The 21,886-nt window shown below is 39.2% G+C and overlaps 1 protein-coding gene across 4 annotated transcripts in view; it reads right to left on the bottom strand.

Annotated features, from left to right (window-relative positions):
• Positions 1-21,886, bottom strand: part of LOC6571998 (synaptosomal-associated protein 25) — a 114,090-nt gene that overhangs the window by 57,764 nt on the left and 34,440 nt on the right. The window lies entirely within an intron of this gene.

The following is a 21,886-nucleotide window of genomic DNA, read 5'->3' as shown; positions in this document are numbered from 1 at the left end:
AATCAGGTACTTAAACATAAGCGCGCCTCTTCAATCAAAGCCCAAAATCGTTCACACCATTCTAAGTTGAGGGAGGCACACGCCAATGTTCATCTCCAAAGCATACAAACAAAGATATACACACACGGACATGTAAAGGCACACAGGCATACAAGTGCTTCTACAAGTTATATCCCAAAATTGTGAGCAGCGCCTCCCATGCGTACACACAATCAAATGTATATACATACATACACACATATGTATGTGAGCACTTCACAAGATCGACCAAATGCAAATGCTGGGATTTAAAGTTGCTACAGGCAGAAAGAGCTTCGCACACAGGCATACAAATGTTCATGGTACATGCAGCATACTGTAAGTGTGTGTGTGCATGCTCGTCGTGAAAACATTTTCATTATGCGCACCAACGCTTTCATACCCTTCCCACAAATAATAACGAAAACGCATGGCAAACGGTTTGAAAAGTTCGGTATATCCTTCACACAGAAGAGAAGGCATGGGTTCTCGCTGCGAAGAAATTTCAATTTGTGAGCGGTGCTTGTGCTCACATGCATATATACATATACATATTTGAGAGAGCAGAGAGCATCGTGAGAGAGAGAGAGCAAGGGAAACATTCAGCGCAGAAGGATCTTTTGTTCAACAGTCGACCATCTCGGTCGAGCGCATGAAGCGAAATGAGTGTGCTTTCGTATATTTTCGTAGCCCGAACCCAAAAAGTGAAGAGCCGAGCAAATACGAAGTGTCTGGGAGATAACTCCCGAAAAAAAGTGTGCAAAACGCTTTACACTACTTGTCCGGTCTATGTGTTCTCTGGTTAGTGGTTCAGATTATGACAAGTAAGAAAACTCTAGTCGAGACTGCCCGACTGACTATGAGATCTCCTGATCTCTTCGAGCAACTGGTATTTCAATAATTATTCGCAGATGCGTGTGCAACACACGCACATGCACAGACATACGCATAAACACGCATTGGCTGCAGTGTGAGCTTGATTTGCGAACTTAATTGTTATACCCGGCTAAAGCACAAGTCTCTAGTATTTGAGGGGTGGGGGGTAAATTTTGACAAAAACCGAAATTGTATAAAATGCATATAAGTATACACTTAAAATTTGGAATACTCTAGCTTCAAAGATGTAGGAGATATAAACTTATTATACCCTGAACCCATTTACAATGGGAAATCAGGGTATAATAGTTTTGTTAAATGTATGTAAAAGGCACTAATTTACTCCCTCACCATCACATTTGTAAAAGGCGTATTTCAAATACTAGAGACCTGTGCTTTAGCAAATACATGCATATCCATGATATAATCATAATCTAAAAGTTTCATGAAGAAAGTACATCCATAAAAAAAGTTATTGAGCAATTAAGTTCCCTTAGTAAGCCACCACTGCAGTCAATGCGTGTTTATGTGTGCGTGCGTATCTCTGTGTGTGTGGGTAAATAAATTTATTACTGGTTTTTATACCCAGAACCCATTTTCAATGGGAAATCAGGGTATAATGGTTTTGTTGAATGTATGTAACAGGCAGAAGAAGGCGTGGCAGAGCCCACAAAGTATATATATTCTTGATCACGGCGACGAGCTGAGTCGATTTGGCCCTGTCCGTCTGTCCGTCCGCCTGTCCGTCTGTCCATCCGTCCGTCTGTCCGTATGTTTGAACGCGTCGATCTCAGAAAATATAAGAGCTAGAGACTTGAATCCTAGGTCCGTGTAGAGCACGCGCATATTGAGTTTTGCTTTGAATATCCATAACTTGCCCCGTTATTTTGTTATCGATTAAAAACATTATCGAAAACCAGTAATAAATTTATATCTCCTACATCTTTAAAGGTAGAGTCTACAAATTTTATATGTATACTTATATGCATTTTTTACAATTTCGGTTTTTGTCAAAATTTACCCCCCACCCCTAATTCACCCCCTCACCATCACATTTATAAAAGGCGTATAGGGACTTGTGCTTTGGCAAATACATGTATATCTATGTTATATTTAAACAATTAAATTCCCATAGTGAGCCAACACTGCAGTCAATGCGTGCTTAGGGGATCTCGTAGTCGAGCAGTCTCGACTAGAGTTTTCTTATTTGTTATGTTTTCATTATCATTTTTTGTTCAGTAAAATTTAATTAAAATAAATTGATTATGTTTTTCTTATTTAGTTTCTCATAATAAAAAATTATTTTACTATCCACTTTTAGTCTTTATTCAAAATTCTTCATCATTTAACAGCCTGGGAGGGTCCCGACCTTGTCACAGTATGACAATTGGTTGGTTTATAATTTGTAAGTACTAAATAAATCTAGTTTCAAAATTTCATAATAAAATTCCAACGCAAAGAATTTTGGACACCATTTCCATATAGCACCGTCCACTGTGCACTGCAGCGCAGCCCAAGCGCAGTTGCTATTTACTGCGCAGTTAGCAGAGCGCGTTGTTATACGCGCATCTGGATGCATGTGTATGTATGTGTCCATAGAAGAAGTGCAGAATGATTAGAATATTAGCTTAGAGGGCTCAGGGTATCTCCTAGTCGAGCAGTCTCGACTGGAGCATTTTTACTTGTTAATAATGTTTTTAGTCGATAACAAAATAAGAGGACAGTTTATCGATTTTTAAAGCAAAACTCGATATGCCGTGGTACACTCGGACCTAGTAAAAACAAGTAAGAACGTTGCAGTCGGGCGTAACCGACTGCGGAATACTCATTCACATCCCATCAGCAATTTAGTAGCTAATTTTCGCTCTAATACTGTAGAAAATCCAGTTTTTCCCGATTTGCCACTCACCTACTGGGCGTAGACACCTCATTTTTGGTCAGTTCTTAGAACGATATGTCACGCCCCTATAGAAGCGTAAAAATTATTTTTGAGTCATCGATAGAGGAGGTCAATAATAACTCAACTATCCAAATTTGCGGTTTGCACGTCCCCTGTGGGCGGACATATATCCGTCGACGCTTTTTGGTCTTGGGTGGTCAGCCAGAGTATATACAAAATTTGAGGAGTATAGTGTCCAAAATATAACAAAATTTAAAAAATCATTATATCTTCAGGTCCGATTTGCCACGCCCCTAATGGGCGTAGACATATAATTTGGCATTAGACTTTATAGAATCATAACATTAGCTTACGTGCAATTTCAATGTCAATTTCAGCGTTCTAGCTTTCAGCGTTAAACTCTTGGAGATACAGTTTTATCCGATTTTCCACGCCCCCAATGGTCGTAGATACTAGCCGTAGCTAGTAATCTTGGGTGGTCGATGCGGATCTACATTCCAAATTTCAGCTTTCTAGCTCTTCAAGTAATATGATTTCTGGCATATCGGAAAATGCATTTTCCGATAGTGTGTTCCGGAGATATACTCGAGTATGTGTTCCAAATTTCAAGTCTTTAGCATCAATAGCGCCAAAATAAACTGCGTTCATACGGACAGACGAACGGACTTTGCACAAAACCAGTATACTAATTCACTTTCGTGAATGAGTATAAAAATTTCAAGTAGGGAAAGACGGACGGACGGACAGACGGACAGACGGACAGACGGACAGAGCCAAATCGACTCAGCTCGTTGCCCTGATCGCCCCTGAACCTTTCGAAGAATTGATATTTCACATTAATTCTTCGAGTCTTTTTGCTTACACAAGAAACACACACTCACACACAGAAAAACATAGGGATGCAAGCATAAACACGCATTGGCAGCAGTGTGGGCTTACTATGAAAATTTAATTTTTTTTAAACAATTCTTGTTGATGAACTATGGTCTTGAAGCTTTCAGGACATAGCATATACATATGTACATGCGTGTATATGCCACAGCACAAGTAAGAGACTTGAAATACGCCTTTTACAAAGGTGATGGTGAGGGGGTGGATATAGAGGTGGGAGGTAAATTGTAAAAACCGAAATTATATAAAATACATATAAGTCTACATTTAAAATTTGCAAGCTCTAGCTCTAAAGGTGTAGGAGATATAATTAAATAGCTAGCTTTCAATAAGGTTTTTAATAGATAATAAAATATCGGGAGTAGTTATCGATTTTAAAGCAAAACTCGATATCCGCGTGGTATACACGGACATTTAAAAAAATTGAGGTCTCTAGCCCTTATATTTTCAGAAATCGACGTGTTCAAACAGACAGCTCGTCGCTCTGATCAATAATATATGTACACTTTGTGGGGCCTGCGAAGATTCCTTCTACCTGTTACATATTTTTAACAAAACCATTATACCCTGATTTCCCATTTTCAATGGATTCAGGGTATGAAAATGCTTATCGATAAACAAGTAAGAAAGCTCTAGACGAGACTGCTCGACTACGAGATCCCCTGAACACTTCGAGCAACTGATATTTCAATAATTAATCGCATATGCACACATACACGCACACACACAGACATACGTACGCACGCATAAGCACTCATTGGCTGCAGTGTTGGCTTACTATGGGAACTTAATTGTTTAATAACTTTTCTTGTAGATGGACTATCTTCATGAAATTTTCAGATTATGAATATAACATAAATATGCATGTATTTTCCAAAGCACAAGTTACTAGGATTTGAAATACGCCTTTTACAAATGTGAATTAGAGGTGGGGGGTAAATTTGGACAAAAACCGAAATTGTATAAAATGCATATAAGTATACTAAATCGGCAGTTTCACTCAAACCCTCATCGAGATAAGACGTGTTACTTCTTCGTTTCCGTCTTATCAGTTAGATCAGACAAACAAACAAGTGCACATAACAGAATACGAAAACTATAAAACAACAAGATGCAAGAGTCACAAGCCAAAGCGCTGGGCTTGAGCCCATAAAACAACAACAATGCTTAAGCCGCCCGACATAAACACAACAACAAAGTTAAACTACACCAAATTTCAAAATCTAAACAACCCAAAATACATTGTAATCAACAGAAAAGACAATAAATCCTTCGAAAATGTATCACCGTTCCTAATTTAAAAAAACAATAGACTACACATGCAAAGGAGAAGTTGACATATGCAAAAAAAAACGATTCGGACATCCAATACCGATCTGCAAAAGCCCAGAAGAAACATGTAAAAACTGCTCTCAAACTACACACATCACTGAAAACGAAACGTGCACCAACGAGAAGTGCTGCCTAAATTGCATAAACAACGCCGAAGTCGACCCCAAACAGAGCCCACTTGATCGCAAATGTCCAACATTCCTGAAACAACAAGAACTGGTAGCAATCAAAACTACAGAAAAAGTCGACCACAAAACAGCGCTAGCAATTTACCACTCTCGCCATAACCCGCAACTTAGCAACAGCTACGCGTCAACATTGACCAAAGTGACAACAAATCAAGACGCTCACTCAACAATGTCAAAAACAAATACAGCTACGGCAACACCAACTCCGACCCATTACAAAAAAACATCACCTGCCCAGCAAACGATCACATCATCCCTACCCATATCTTACCACGATCTACTAACAGAGCACCCAAGGACCTCAAGGACAAGCACATCGCACCAACTACATCGCAAAGAAGACATGGAAATGGACGTAGACGACCTCGCCAACTCACAAAACCTAACAAGCGAAAAAAACAAATGACCTTAAATTAAGAATATTCCCTAAAGAAAAAAACAATACCCTTGCAACAAGTCTCAAACCCACAAAATCCAACGTACCAAGTGCAAAAACCTCAAAAAAAGAAAACACAAAGACAACAACGACAGCGACAGTATTTAACACTTAAAATAACAACGGCCCTACACGCTGTAATTATTACAAAAATAATCTCACAATACTCCCACATCCCTTTCTTTAAATATATATAAAACCAAATGACCTTTAAGATCGTTCAATGGAACATAAACGGTTACACAAATAATTACAGCGAACTACAAACAATAATTAAAAAACACACGCCCCTTATCTTATCTCTACAAGAAACACACATAATACACCCCAAATCCATACCCATACCAAACAACTATACCTTAATTACAAAAAACTGCTCACCCATGGGGGCGTAGCTCTACTAATACATAATTCCCTACAAACTCGAAAAATCTCGCTGAACGTCGACTTCGACGCAGTATGCGCAGAACTAAAGTCAAGCCTCAAATTCAGAGTAATCTCAGCCTACATAGCACCAAATAAGGGATTTTCTATGAGCAATCTACAAAATGTTCTAGAAACCTCAAATATACCCGTGCTAGTCACTGGCGACTTTAATGGTTGGCATAAAAATTGGGGCTCAAACACGAATAATCACAGGGGTAAAATACTGGAAAAATTCATATCACAATCGAACTATATCCTACTAAATGACGGTTCACCAACTCACCTTAGCACCCACAACACACTAATAAATATCGACATAACCTTTAGCAGCCCAATCTTACAACTTGATAGCACATGGTACACAGAAAATGATCTCTTCGGTAGCGACCACTTCCCTATCGTAATTAACCTCTTTAACTCTTATTCAACAAGACCACAACACACATCTTTCAAGCCCATTTTCATCAACTGGGAACGATTTTCAGAACTCACAGAAGAATACTCATCACAACTAAAACCAAGCTCAAGCATAAACAAAGAAACAGCCATAATACAAAAAATAATTATAACCAGCGTACACAAAACAATCCCTCAGACACACCCTACGTCTAAACCACACAACGTACCTTGGTGGAACAACAACTTACAAAAACTTAGAGACGATAAAGTCAAGAAATGGCACATACTAAAAAGAAACATCTGTACCCAGAACATCATACAATTTAAACGAGCGAATGCCAAATTTAGAAGAACTCTAAAAGAAGCTAAAAAACATAGTATTCAAAAATTCACATCTGAAATAACACCCAACACACCCCCAAAATCAATTTGGAGTAATATGAGACGCTTTTGCGGCATAAACCCCCAAAAACACATCCATTGCATCCTAAACCCCGCAACAAACCAAAACACCACCAACAAAGCAGCAATAGCAGAACTCTTCTGCAAAAACCTTTCAGATTCTTCATCCGACCACAATTTCTCCATGACCTTTATAAATACAAAACAGGCATCACTGAACAACCTAACCAACCACACATATATCCCCAGCAAGAGAGCTACATAAATAGAAAAAGAAATAACACTAGTCGAATTTACATCAGCTCTAAACACAAATAAAAGGAAACACACCCGGACTAGACAGAGTAAGCTACGCCATGATAAAAAATCTGGACAGAAAAACCAAATGTCGAATAATCAACGTCCAAAACTCTATACCAAACAATTACATCCCCCAAATTTAAGGGAATAGTATAATAATCCCAATCTCAAAGCCCAACACAGACAAAACATCACTAAACTCCTACCGACCAATATCACTTAACTCGTGTCTATCAAAAGTACTAGTCGAAATTGTAGCAAAGCGACTGTGGTGGTTTGTCTCTAATCCATACCAGTCAAACAGGATTCAAGAAGGGGAAATCTGCTATAGACAGCCTATTGTTGATAGACCATCTACTAGCAAGATCCATCTCCAGAAGAAACCATACGTCTATAATATCCCTAGACTTTGAAAAAGCTTTTGACAGAATCGGACTACACTCAATACTCGACCAACTCACGGAATGGAAAACGGAACCCAAAATACTAAACTACATTAAAAATTTCATGACGAACAGAAAAATTACAGTACGAATAAACACCGACATCTCCCCCTTCCAACCCATCCACAACGGCATCCCCCAGGGCTCGCCACTCTCAGTAATCCTTTTTGTAATAGCATACAATAAACTCGCCGAAAAGCTCACCCAAACTCACCCAAATATCAGCCTAAGCGCCTATGCAGACGACTTTAATATAATACTTAAACTAAAAAACAAAAAAAACATTAATATAAACATTAACCCAATAGTCAGAACCATACTTAACTGGGCCGAATACTCAGGCGCCAAGCTACCAACAAATGCAAGTACATGCACGTCTGCAGAAAGCACAACTGCAAGTGCTTATTATCAACAGGAAGCATACATATCCAGAACGTCGCATCACTAAAAATACTTGGACTTCACTTTAACAACAATTACAGATGGAACAAACACACGGAACAACTCACGCACTCCCTTCAGCAAGCAATTAATATAATAAAATGTCTCGCAAGTCCTAAATTCAACTGCAACACACCCACACTTATAAATGTCACAAAAGCAATACTAAATTCCAAGGCAGACTACGGCCTTCCCATCTATGGACACTGCCCTAAAACTACTTTACGACCTATAAAATCAAAAATCAACACAGGCCTCAGAATCGCCCTTGGGGCATTCAAAACCACACCCTCCCAAAACATTCTATTCGAAGCCAGAGTCCCCCCACTAGAAGACAGACGCGAACTACTAACAGCCACCCTCGTTAAAACACTGATCACAGCGAAAAATTCCCCACTACATAAAATACTAAAAACATACCGACCACCTAGACGCTCACAACACACCTCAACAATAGACCTAATAATAGAATATAGCAAAAACCACAACCTACCCTTTCAGCCCGCAAAACTCCTTTCTCAGACTACTACTCCATGGAATGCAAGCCAAATAAGCACAGACACGAAACACAGAAACTTTAATAAAAAACAAGTAAGAAAGCTCTAGTCGAGACTGCTCGACTACGAGATCCCCTGAACCCTTGGAGCAATAGATATTTCAATAATTTTTCGCAACTTTCAGCTTACACAAAGTAATACGCACACACACACACACACGCACGTACGCACACACAGGCATATATACACACACACGCATACAGACACACTTACACACACACACGCATACATACACAAACGCATACACACACACACATACACACACACATAAACAAACACATACACACACAAGCAACCACGCATAAACACGCATGGGCTGCAGTGTGCGCTTACTATGAGAAGTTAATTGTTTAATAACTTTTTTTATGGATGTACGATCTTCATGAAACTTTCAGAATATGATTATGACATGAATATGCATGCAATTGCCAAAGCACAAGTCTCTAGTGTTTGAAATACGCTTTTTACAAAAGTGAGGGTGAGGGGGTGAATTTAGAGGTGGGGGGTAAATTTTAACAAAAACCGAAATTGTATAAATTGAATATAAGCATACATTAAAAATTTGGAGACTCTAGCAATAAAGGTGTAGAAGATATAATTTTATAACTGGGTTTCGATAAGGTTTTTTATCGATAAAAAAAGATCGAGATGAGTTATCGATTTTTAATGATAAACTTGATATGCGCGCTGTAATTACGGACATTTTAAAAAAAATTTGAAGTCTCTAGCTCTTATATCTTCTGAAATCGACGCGTTCATACATACGGACAGACGGACAGACGGACGGACGGACAGACGGACAGACGGACAGACGGACAGACAGACGGACAGGGCCAAATCAACTCAGCTCGTCGCCCTGATCAAGAATATATATACTTTGTGGGGTCTGCCACGCCTCCTTCTCCCTGTTACATACATTTCAACAAAACCATTATACCCTGATTTCCCATTGAAAATGGGTTCAGGGTATAACAAGAAAGAGGACTCTAGTCGAGACTGCTCGACTAGGAGATACCCTAAACCCTCTAATCTGATATTCACTCTGCACTTCTTTTCGGCACACATACATACACACGCACGTATTAGAAGAACGCGCTCTGCTAACTGCGCAGGTAGCAGCGACTGCGCTTGGGCTGCGCTGTAGTGTGGGCAACATTATAAGAATTTCTTTGTTGAATAATTTAATTTCTAGACGTACAATCTTAATGAAACTTTCAGAACATAATCATAATGTTCAAATGTATGTACATTCCAAAGCACAAGTCTCTAGTACTTGAAATACGTCTTTTACAAAGGTGAGGGTGAGGGGGTGGATATAAGGGTGGGGGGAAAATTACAACAAAAATCGAAATTATATAAAATATATATAAGTCTACATTTAAAATTTGAAAGCTCTAGCTCTAAAGGTGTAGGAGATATAATTAAATAACTAGCATTCGATAAGGTTTTTGATCGATAATAAAATATCGGGAGTAGTTATCGATATTTAAAGAAAAACTTGATATGCGCGTGATATACACGGACCCAGGAAAAAAAATTTCAAGTCTCTAGCTCTTATATCTTCTGAAATCGACGCGTTCATACATACGGACGGACGGACGGACGGACGGACGGACGGACAGACAGACGGACAGGACCAAATCGACTTAGCTCGTCGCCCTGATCAAGAATATATATACTTTGTGGGGTCTGCCACGCCTCCTTCTGCCTGTTACATACTTTTAACAAAACCATTATACCCTGATTTCCCATTTTCAATGGGTTCAGGGTATAAAAACACATGCCCACAAACATACAGAGCTGAATTCGCTCAAATTAAGGTCATAAACAACCTTAAATACACATACATCTATACAGATGGATCTCAAAACAACACTACCACCACCTTTACTATCACAAGTGAAGCCGATACCATAAAAACATACCTCCTACCCCACTACTCCTCCGTCTTTTCCGCAGAACTCATCGAAGTAGAAGCTTTAGAGACCCTAAAATACAAAAGAGGCAATTTCTGCATATGCACCGACTCACTCTCTATCGCAGAGATAGACGCAATTAGCAATCCAAACAATAACGATTATTATCCTGCATATGCTCGTAATATTATGCACAAATCCTTCCCCAAATTCAAACTACTCTGGGTGCCCGGGCACGTGGGAATAGTAGGGAACGAACTAGCAGATACCTCTGCCAAAAATGCAGCGCATCAGCCCCTAATAACAAAGGAAAATCTTAATGTACAAGACATAAAACAAGTAAGAAGACTCTAGTCGAGACTGCTCGTCATGGAGATACCCTGAACCCTCTAATCTGATATTCTAATCAGTCTGCAATTTATTTGTTGAATAATTTAATTTCTATACGTACAATCTTAATGAAAGTTTCAGGGCGTAATTATATGGTGAAAATGTATGTACATTCCAAAGCACATGTCTCTAGTACTTGAAATACGCCTTTTACAAAGGTGAGGGTGAGGGGGTGGATATAGGGGTGGGGGGTAAATTACGACAAAAATCGAAATTATATAAAATAAATATAAGTCTAAATTTAAAATTTGCAAGCTCTAGCTCTAAAGGTGTATGAGATATAATTAAATAACTAGCTTTCGATAAGGTTTTTGATCGATAATAAAATATCGGGAGTAGTTATCGATATATAAAGAAAAACTTGATATGCCCGTGATATACACGGACCTAGGAAAAAAAATTTCAAGTCTCTAGCTCTTATATCTTCTGAAATCGACGCGTTCATACATACGGACGGACGGACAGACAGACGGACAGGGCCAAATCGACTTATCTCGTCGCCCTGATCAAGAATATATATACTTTGTGGGGTCTGCCACGCCTCCTTCTGCCTGTTACATACTTTTAACAAAACCATTATACCCTGATTTCCCATTTTCAATGGGTTCAGGGTATACTATAAAACAACAAGATGCAAGAGTCACAAGCCAAAGCGCTGGGCTTGAGCCCATAAAACAACAACAATGCTTAAGCCGCCCGACATAAACACAACAACAAAGTTAAACTACACCAAATTTCAAAATCTAAACAACCCAAAATACATTGTAATCAACAGAAAAGACAATAAATCCTTCGAAAATGTATCACCGTTCCTAATTTAAAAAAACAATAGACTACACATGCAAAGGAGAAGTTGACATATGCAAAAAAAAACGATTCGGACATCCAATACCGATCTGCAAAAGCCCAGAAGGAACATGTAAAAACTGCTCTCAAACTACACACATCACTGAAAACGAAACGTGCACCAACGAGAAGTGCTGCCTAAATTGCATAAACAACGCCGAAGTCGACCCCAAACAGAGCCCACTTGATCGCAAATGTCCAACATTCCTGAAACAACAAGAACTGGTAGCAATCAAAACTACAGAAAAAGTCGACCACAAAACAGCGCTAGCAATTTACCACTCTCGCCATAACCCGCAACTTAGCAACAGCTACGCGTCAACATTGACCAAAGTGACAACAAATCAAGACGCTCACTCAACAATGTCAAAAACAAATACAGCTACGGCAACACCAACTCCGACCCATTACAAAAAAACATCACCTGCCCAGCAAACGATCACATCATCCCTACCCATATCTTACCACGATCTACTAACAGAGCACCCAAGGACCTCAAGGACAAGCACATCGCACCAACTACATCGCAAAGAAGACATGGAAATGGACGTAGACGACCTCGCCAACTCACAAAACCTAACAAGCGAAAAAACAAATGACCTTAAATTAAGAATATTCCCTAAAGAAAAAAACAATACCCTTGCAACAAGTCTCAAACCCACAAAATCCAACGTACCAAGTGCAAAAACCTCAAAAAAAGAAAACACAAAGACAACAACGACAGCGACAGTATTTAACACTTAAAATAACAACGGCCCTACACGCTGTAATTATTACAAAAATAATCTCACAATACTCCCACATCCCTTTCTTTAAATATATATAAAACCAAATGACCTTTAAGATCGTTCAATGGAACATAAACGGTTACACAAATAATTACAGCGAACTACAAACAATAATTAAAAAACACACGCCCCTTATCTTATCTCTACAAGAAACACACATAATACACCCCAAATCCATACCCATACCAAACAACTATACCTTAATTACAAAAAACTGCTCACCCATGGGGGCGTAGCTCTACTAATACATAATTCCCTACAAACTCGAAAAATCTCGCTGAACGTCGACTTCGACGCAGTATGCGCAGAACTAAAGTCAAGCCTCAAATTCAGAGTAATCTCAGCCTACATAGCACCAAATAAGGGATTTTCTATGAGCAATCTACAAAATGTTCTAGAATTCTCAAATATACCCGTGCTAGTCACTGGCGACTTTAATGGTTGGCATAAAAATTGGGGCTCAAACACGAATAATCACAGGGGTAAAATACTGGAAAAATTCATATCACAATCGAACTATATCCTACTAAATGACGGTTCACCAACTCACCTTAGCACCCACAACACACTAATAAATATCGACATAACCTTTAGCAGCCCAATCTTACAACTTGATAGCACATGGTACACAGAAAATGATCTCTTCGGTAGCGACCACTTCCCTATCGTAATTAACCTCTTTAACTCTTATTCAACAAGACCACAACACACATCTTTCAAGCCCATTTTCATCAACTGGGAACGATTTTCAGAACTCACAGAAGAATACTCATCACAACTAAAACCAAGCTCAAGCATAAACAAAGAAACAGCCATAATACAAAAAATAATTATAACCAGCGTACACAAAACAATCCCTCAGACACACCCTACGTCTAAACCACACAACGTACCTTGGTGGAACAACAACTTACAAAAACTTAGAGACGATAAAGTCAAGAAATGGCACATACTAAAAAGAAACATCTGTACCCAGAACATCATACAATTTAAACGAGCGAATGCCAAATTTAGAAGAACTCTAAAAGAAGCTAAAAAACATAGTATTCAAAAATTCACATTTGAAATAACACCCAACACACCCCCAAAATCAATTTGGAGTAATATGAGACGCTTTTGCGGCATAAACCCCCAAAAACACATCCATTGCATCCTAAACCCCGCAACAAACCAAAACACCACCAACAAAGCAGCAATAGCAGAACTCTTCTGCAAAAACCTTTCAGATTCTTCATCCGACCACAATTTCTCCATGACCTTTATAAATACAAAACAGGCATCACTGAACAACCTAACCAACCACACATATATCCCCAGCAAGAGAGCTACATAAATAGAAAAAGAAATAACACTAGTCGAATTTACATCAGCTCTAAACACAAATAAAAGGAAACACACCCGGACTAGACAGAGTAAGCTACGCCATGATAAAAAATCTGGACAGAAAAACCAAATGTCGAATAATCAACGTCCAAAACTCTATACCAAACAATTACATCCCCCAAATTTAAGGGAATAGTATAATAATCCCAATCTCAAAGCCCAACACAGACAAAACATCACTAAACTCCTACCGACCAATATCACTTAACTCGTGTCTATCAAAAGTACTAGTCGAAATTGTAGCAAAGCGACTGTGGTGGTTTGTCTCTAATCCATACCAGTCAAACAGGATTCAAGAAGGGGAAATCTGCTATAGACAGCCTATTGTTGATAGACCATCTACTAGCAAGATCCATCTCCAGAAGAAACCATACGTCTATAATATCCCTAGACTTTGAAAAAGCTTTTGACAGAATCGGACTACACTCAATACTCGACCAACTCACGGAATGGAAAACGGAACCCAAAATACTAAACTACATTAAAAATTTCATGACGAACAGAAAAATTACAGTACGAATAAACACCGACATCTCCCCCTTCCAACCCATCCACAACGGCATCCCCCAGGGCTCGCCACTCTCAGTAATCCTTTTTGTAATAGCATACAATAAACTCGCCGAAAAGCTCACCCAAACTCACCCAAATATCAGCCTAAGCGCCTATGCAGACGACTTTAATATAATACTTAAACTAAAAAACAAAAAAAACATTAATATAAACATTAACCCAATAGTCAGAACCATACTTAACTGGGCCGAATACTCAGGCGCCAAGCTACCAACAAATGCAAGTACATGCACGTCTGCAGAAAGCACAACTGCAAGTGCTTATTATCAACAGGAAGCATACATATCCAGAACGTCGCATCACTAAAAATACTTGGACTTCACTTTAACAACAATTACAGATGGAACAAACACACGGAACAACTCACGCACTCCCTTCAGCAAGCAATTAATATAATAAAATGTCTCGCAAGTCCTAAATTCAACTGCAACACACCCACACTTATAAATGTCACAAAAGCAATACTAAATTCCAAGGCAGACTACGGCCTTCCCATCTATGGACACTGCCCTAAAACTACTTTACGACCTATAAAATCAAAAATCAACACAGGCCTCAGAATCGCCCTTGGGGCATTCAAAACCACACCCTCCCAAAACATTCTATTCGAAGCCAGAGTCCCCCCACTAGAAGACAGACGCGAACTACTAACAGCCACCCTCGTTAAAACACTGATCACAGCGAAAAATTCCCCACTACATAAAATACTAAAAACATACCGACCACCTAGACGCTCACAACACACCTCAACAATAGACCTAATAATAGAATATAGCAAAAACCACAACCTACCCTTTCAGCCCGCAAAACTCCTTTCTCAGACTACTACTCCATGGAATGCAAGCCAAATAAGCACAGACACGAAACACAGAAACTTTAATAAAAAACAAGAAAGAGGACTCTAGTCGAGACTGCTCGACTAGGAGATACCCTAAACCCTCTAATCTGATATTCACTCTGCACTTCTTTTCGGCACACATACATACACACGCACGTATTAGAAGAACGCGCTCTGCTAACTGCGCAGGTAGCAGCGACTGCGCTTGGGCTGCGCTGTAGTGTGGGCAACATTATAAGAATTTCTTTGTTGAATAATTTAATTTCTAGACGTACAATCTTAATGAAACTTTCAGAACATAATCATAATGTTCAAATGTATGTACATTCCAAAGCACAAGTCTCTAGTACTTGAAATACGTCTTTTACAAAGGTGAGGGTGAGGGGGTGGATATAAGGGGGGGGGGAAAATTACAACAAAAATCGAAATTATATAAAATATATATAAGTCTACATTTAAAATTTGAAAGCTCTAGCTCTAAAGGTGTAGGAGATATAATTAAATAACTAGCATTCGATAAGGTTTTTGATCGATAATAAAATATCGGGAGTAGTTATCGATATTTAAAGAAAAACTTGATATGCGCGTGATATACACGGACCCAGGAAAAAAAATTTCAAGTCTCTAGCTCTTATATCTTCTGAAATCGACGCGTTCATACATACGGACGGACGGACGGACGGACGGACGGACAGACAGACGGACAGGACCAAATCGACTTAGCTCGTCGCCCTGATCAAGAATATATATACTTTGTGGGGTCTGCCACGCCTCCTTCTGCCTGTTACATACTTTTAACAAAACCATTATACCCTGATTTCCCATTTTCAATGGGTTCAGGGTATAAAAACACATGCCCACAAACATACAGAGCTGAATTCGCTCAAATTAAGGTCATAAACAACCTTAAATACACATACATCTATACAGATGGATCTCAAAACAACACTACCACCACCTTTGCTATCACAAGTGAAGCCGATACCATAAAAACATACCTCCTACCCCACTACTCCTCCGTCTTTTCCGCAGAACTCATCGAAGTAGAAGCTTTAGAGACCCTAAAATACAAAAGAGGCAATTTCTGCATATGCACCGACTCACTCTCTATCGCAGAGATAGACGCAATTAGCAATCCAAACAATAACGATTATTATCCTGCATATGCTCGTAATATTATGCACAAATCCTTCCCCAAATTCAAACTACTCTGGGTGCCCGGGCACGTGGGAATAGTAGGGAACGAACTAGCAGATACCTCTGCCAAAAATGCAGCGCATCAGCCCCTAATAACAAAGGAAAATCTTAATGTACAAGACATAAAACAAGTAAGAAGACTCTAGTCGAGACTGCTCGTCATGGAGATACCCTGAACCCTCTAATCTGATATTCTAATCAGTCTGCACTTCTTTTCGACACACATACATACACACACGTATTAGAATGCGCTCTGCTAACTGCGCTTGGGCTGCGCTGTAGTGTTGGTAACATTATAAGAACTTATTTGTTGAATAATTTAATTTCTATACGTACAATCTTAATGAAAGTTTCAGGGCGTAATTATATGGTGAAAATGTATGTACATTCCAAAGCACATGTCTCTAGTACTTGAAATACGCCTTTTACAAAGGTGAGGGTGAGGGGGTGAAAATGGGAAATCAGGGTATAATGGTTTTGTTAAAAGTATGTAACAGGCAGAAGGAGGCGTGGCAGACCCCATAAAGTATATATATTCTTGATCAGGGCGACGAGCTGAGTCGATATAGTCCTGTACGTCTGTCCGTCCGTCCGTCCGTATGAGTGCCTCGATCTCAGAAGTTGCAAGAGCTAGAGAGCTGAAATTTGGCATGCATACTCGTGTGTACCATAGGCAGTACAAGTTTATCATATTTTTTCGATAAATCGTCCGATAACTTTTTTATCGAGAATAATCGAAAAATTGATTTTGTTTTTTTAGCCTAATTTGAACACTTTTAGACCTGGAGACTTCAAATTTGCGTTGTATATAAAGTTAATGAATACAACGATTTTGTAATTTACAGATTTTGGATACCACGCCCCTTTCTCCCCCAATTTGTAAAAAACGCATTTCAAGTACTAGACTTGTGCTTTGGAGTGTAGACATATATTCACCATATGATTACACTCTGAAAGTTTCATTAAGATCGTATGTCTACAAAAGAAATTATTCGACAAATAAATTCTCATAATATTGCCCACACTGCAGCGCAGCCCAAGCGCAGTCGCTGCTTACTGCGCAGTTAGCAGAGCGCAGGCTTATGCGTGCGTGTGTATGCATGTGTATGTATGTGTGCATAAAAGAAGTGCAGAAAGATTAGAATATCAGCTTAGAGGGTTCAGGGTATCTCCTAGTCGAGCAGTCTCGACTGGAGCCTTCTTACTTGTTATTATATACATATTTATATATGTACATACATATATTGAATTTCGGCTCCAAGCTATCAGCAGATCAGCGCGATTTTCCTATACATGCGCACACACTCATCGTTTATTCTATGCAGACAGAAGCGCGCCTTTTAGCATATTCTTAGAATTTCGATTGATTTCTGGATTTTATAGCCGTTACTGTAGTTTTGTCTGATGACGCTCTCTTATAAAGCTAATCTATTTTAGCAATTGAGTGATCAAGCTGAGTATTGGCGCGGGTGTTAAAGGCGACGTAACTTTTGTTAGAGTAGGGGAGGTTCGAAACCTCTTCGATGTTATTCTTTTTATACCCTGAACCCATTGAAAATGGGAAATCAGGGTATAATGGTTTTGTGAAAAGTATGTAACAGGCAGAAGGAATCATCGCAGACCCCATAAAGTATATATATTCTTGATTAGGATGACGAGCTGAGTCGGTAAAGCCCTGTCCGTCTGTCCGTCCGTCCGTCCGTCCCTCCGTCCCTTCGTCCGTATGAGCAAAAGTATCTCAGAAGATATAAGAGCTAGAGAGCTGAAATTCGGCATGCATACTCGTGTATACCATAGGCAGTACAAGTTTATCATATTTTTTCGATAACTCCTCCGATAATTTTTTTATCGAGAATAATCGAAAAATCGACTTGGTTTTTTCAGCCTAATTTGAACACTTTTAGACCTGGAGACTTCAAATTTGCGTTGTATATAGAGTTAATGAACACAAAGATTTTGTAATTTACAGATTTTGGATACCACGCCCCTTTCGCCACCAATTTATAAAAAACGCATTTCAAGTACTAGAGACTTGTGCTTTGGAACGTACACACAATTTAACCATATGATTACGCTCTAAAAGTTTTATTAAGATTGTATGTCTACAAGAGAAATTATTCGACAAATAAATTCTCATAATATTGCCCACATTGCAGCGCAGCCCAAGCGCAGCCGCTGCTTACTGCTCAGCAGAGCGCGTGCTTATAAGTGCATGTGTATGTATGTGTGCCTAGAGGAAGTGCAGAATGATTAGAATATCAGCTTGGAGGGTTCAGGGTATCTCCTAGTCGAGCAGTCTCGACTGGAGCCTTCTTACTTGTTATACTCATTCACGAAAGTGAATCAGTATATTGGTTTTGTGCAATGTCCGTCTTGCTGACCGTCCGTCTGTCCGTCTGTCCGTCCGTCCGTCTGTCCGTATGAACGCAATCTATTTCGGCGCTATTGAAGCTAGAGACTTGAAATTTGGAACACATACTCGTGTATATCTCCGATTCATAAAGTGTTAAATGCATTTTCCGATATACCAGAAATCATGTTAGTTGAAGAGCTAGAAAGCTGAAATTTTGTACGTAGGTCCGCGTCGACCACCCAAGATCACGAACTATGGCGGATATATCTCCGCCTATTGGGGGCGTGGCAAATCGACTAAAGTTGTAAACCTAGAATGCTGAAATTTTGCACGTCAGCTAATGTTATGAATCTATAAAGTCAAAAGACAATTTATAAGTCTACGCCTATTAGGGGCGTGGCAAATCGGAAGATATAGGGATTTTTTATACCCTGAACCCATTTTCAATGGGAAATCAGGGTATAATGGTTTTGTTGAAATGTATGTAACAGGCAGAAGGAGGCGTGGCAGACCACAAAGTATATATATTCTTGATCAGGGTGACGAGCTGAGTCGATATAGCCCTGTCCGTCTGTCTGTCTGTCCGTCTGTCCGTCCGTCCGTCTGTCCGTATGTTTGAACGCGTCGATTTCCGAAGATATAAGAGCTAGAGACTTCAATTTTTTTTTAAATGTCCGTAATTACAGCGCGGATATCGAGTTTATCATTAAAAATCGATAAATCATCCCGATCTTTTTTTAGCGATAAAAAACCTTGTCGAAAACCAGTTATAAAATTATATCTTCTACACCTTTATTGCTAGAGTCTCCAAATTTTTAATGTATGCTTATATGCAATTTATACAATTTCGATTTTTGTTAAAATTTACCCCCCACCCCTATATTCACCCCCTCACCATCACTTTTGTAAAAGGCGTATTTCAAATACTAGAGGGTTGTGCTTTAGCAAATACATGCATATCTATGTTATAAAGTTTCTGAAAGTTTCATGAAGATCGTATGTCCACAAAAAAAAGTTAAATTTCATAAAAAAGTTCTTTCCGTATTATGAATATCTATTAAGCATATTTATATGTACAAATACATAAATAGATGGCTGACGCATATAAATGCCGCGATTCGGGCACTATAAATACCGATTGCCACGCCCCTAGTGGCTGTAGACTCCTCATTTTTGGCCAGTTCTTAGAGCAAACAACCGGTAACCTAAATGCAATTTGAATTCTTACTCTCAAAAAATGTGAAAATTACAGGGTATTTTTCGATATGCCACGCCCCTAAAGAGGCTTAAAAATTATTTTTGGGGCATGGATAGAGGAGGCTACCAGTATCCAAATTGGAAGCTTCTAGCTCTTAAACTCTAGGAGATATAAACTTTTGCGGTTAGCCATGCTCCATATGGACAGACATATATCTACCATAGCTCGTTGGACTTGGGTGGTCAACCCGCGTACATATACAAAATTTTAGGTCTCTAGCATCAATAGTGCCTAATATATAGCAGAATTGGAAAAATCACTATATCTTCAGGTCTGATTTGCCACGCCCCTAGTAAGCGTAGATATAAAATTATTTCATTGAATTGAAACATTAGCCCACGTGCAAAATTTCAGCATTCTAGACTTACAACTTTAGGAGATACAGTTTTATCCGATTTGCCACGCCCCTAATGGGCGGAGACATATCCGCCATAGCTCGTGATCTTGGGTGGTCGATGCGGACCTACATACCAAATTTCAGCTTTCTAGCTTCAACTAACATGATTTCTGGTATATCGGAAAATGCATTTTCCGATTTGCCATGCCCCTAGTGGGCGGATCGGGAAAATTTTAACACTTTATATATCGGAGATATACACGAGTATGTGTTCCAAATTGAGTCTCTAGACTCAATAGCGCCGAAATAGATTGAGTTCATACGGATAGACGGACAGACGGACATTGCACAAAACCAATATAATCATTTCACTCTCGGGAATGAGTATAATCACTGATACTGAGACGATAATAAAGGCTACTATCGAATTCTTGTATTCATTTCGTGCAAGAAGATACATACATACATATGTATGTACATATGTAGCTCACCAAAACCCAACCGAAATTAGACTTCAATTAAGGTTAACGGCGAAGGGAACGTTACTGACAGGTCGGTGGATTACAATTATAAAATAGTATTAGTGTATTTTAATGAGGTTTTGTTACTGTGTCCATAGAACACATAGACCGGAAGAAGTAGTGTAAAGCGTTTTGCCCACTTTTTTTCAAGCGTTAGTTCCCAGACCACTTCATATTTGCTGGGCTCCTTACTTTTAGGTTCGGGCTACAAAAATATGGGAACAACAAGTAAGAAGGCTCCAGTCGAGACTGCTCGACTAGGAGATACCCTGAACCCTCCAAGCTGATATTCTAATCATTCTGCACTTCTTCTAGGCACACATACATACACATGCACTTATAAGCACGCGCTCTGCTAACTGAGCAGTAAGCAGCGGCTGCGCTTGGGCTGCGCTGCAATGTGGGCAATATTATGAGAATTTATTTGTTGAATAATATCTTTTGTAGATATACAATCTTAATGAAACTTTTAGAGCGTAATCATATAGTTAAAATGTGTGTACATTCCAAAGCACAAGTCTCTAGTACCTGAAATGCATTTTTTACAAATTGGGGGCGAAGGGGGCGTGGTATCCAAAATCTGCAAATTAGAAAATCTTGTATCCATGATTATTTGTGGGAAGGGAATGAAAGCGTTGGTACGCATAAAGAAAATGTTTTCGCGATGAGCATGAACACACACACTTTCAGCCCCTTGCTACATGTTGTGACCACTTATGTATATACCTGTGTGCGAAGCTCTTGCTACCTGTAGCAATTTTAAGGTCTAGCATTTGTATTAGGTAGATCTTGTGAAGTGCTCACATACATGTATACATTTGATTGTGTGTACGCATGGGATGCGATGCTCACAATTATGGGATATTACTTGTAGAAGCAT

Source organism: Drosophila mojavensis, unplaced genomic scaffold (assembly GCF_018153725.1).
Source record: "Drosophila mojavensis isolate 15081-1352.22 unplaced genomic scaffold, ASM1815372v1 contig_19, whole genome shotgun sequence".
NCBI classification, from domain to species: Eukaryota; Metazoa; Arthropoda; class Insecta; order Diptera; family Drosophilidae; genus Drosophila; species Drosophila mojavensis.
The sequence above is the reverse complement of the archived record's forward strand: the minus strand, read 5'-3'. Positions and strand labels throughout refer to the sequence as shown.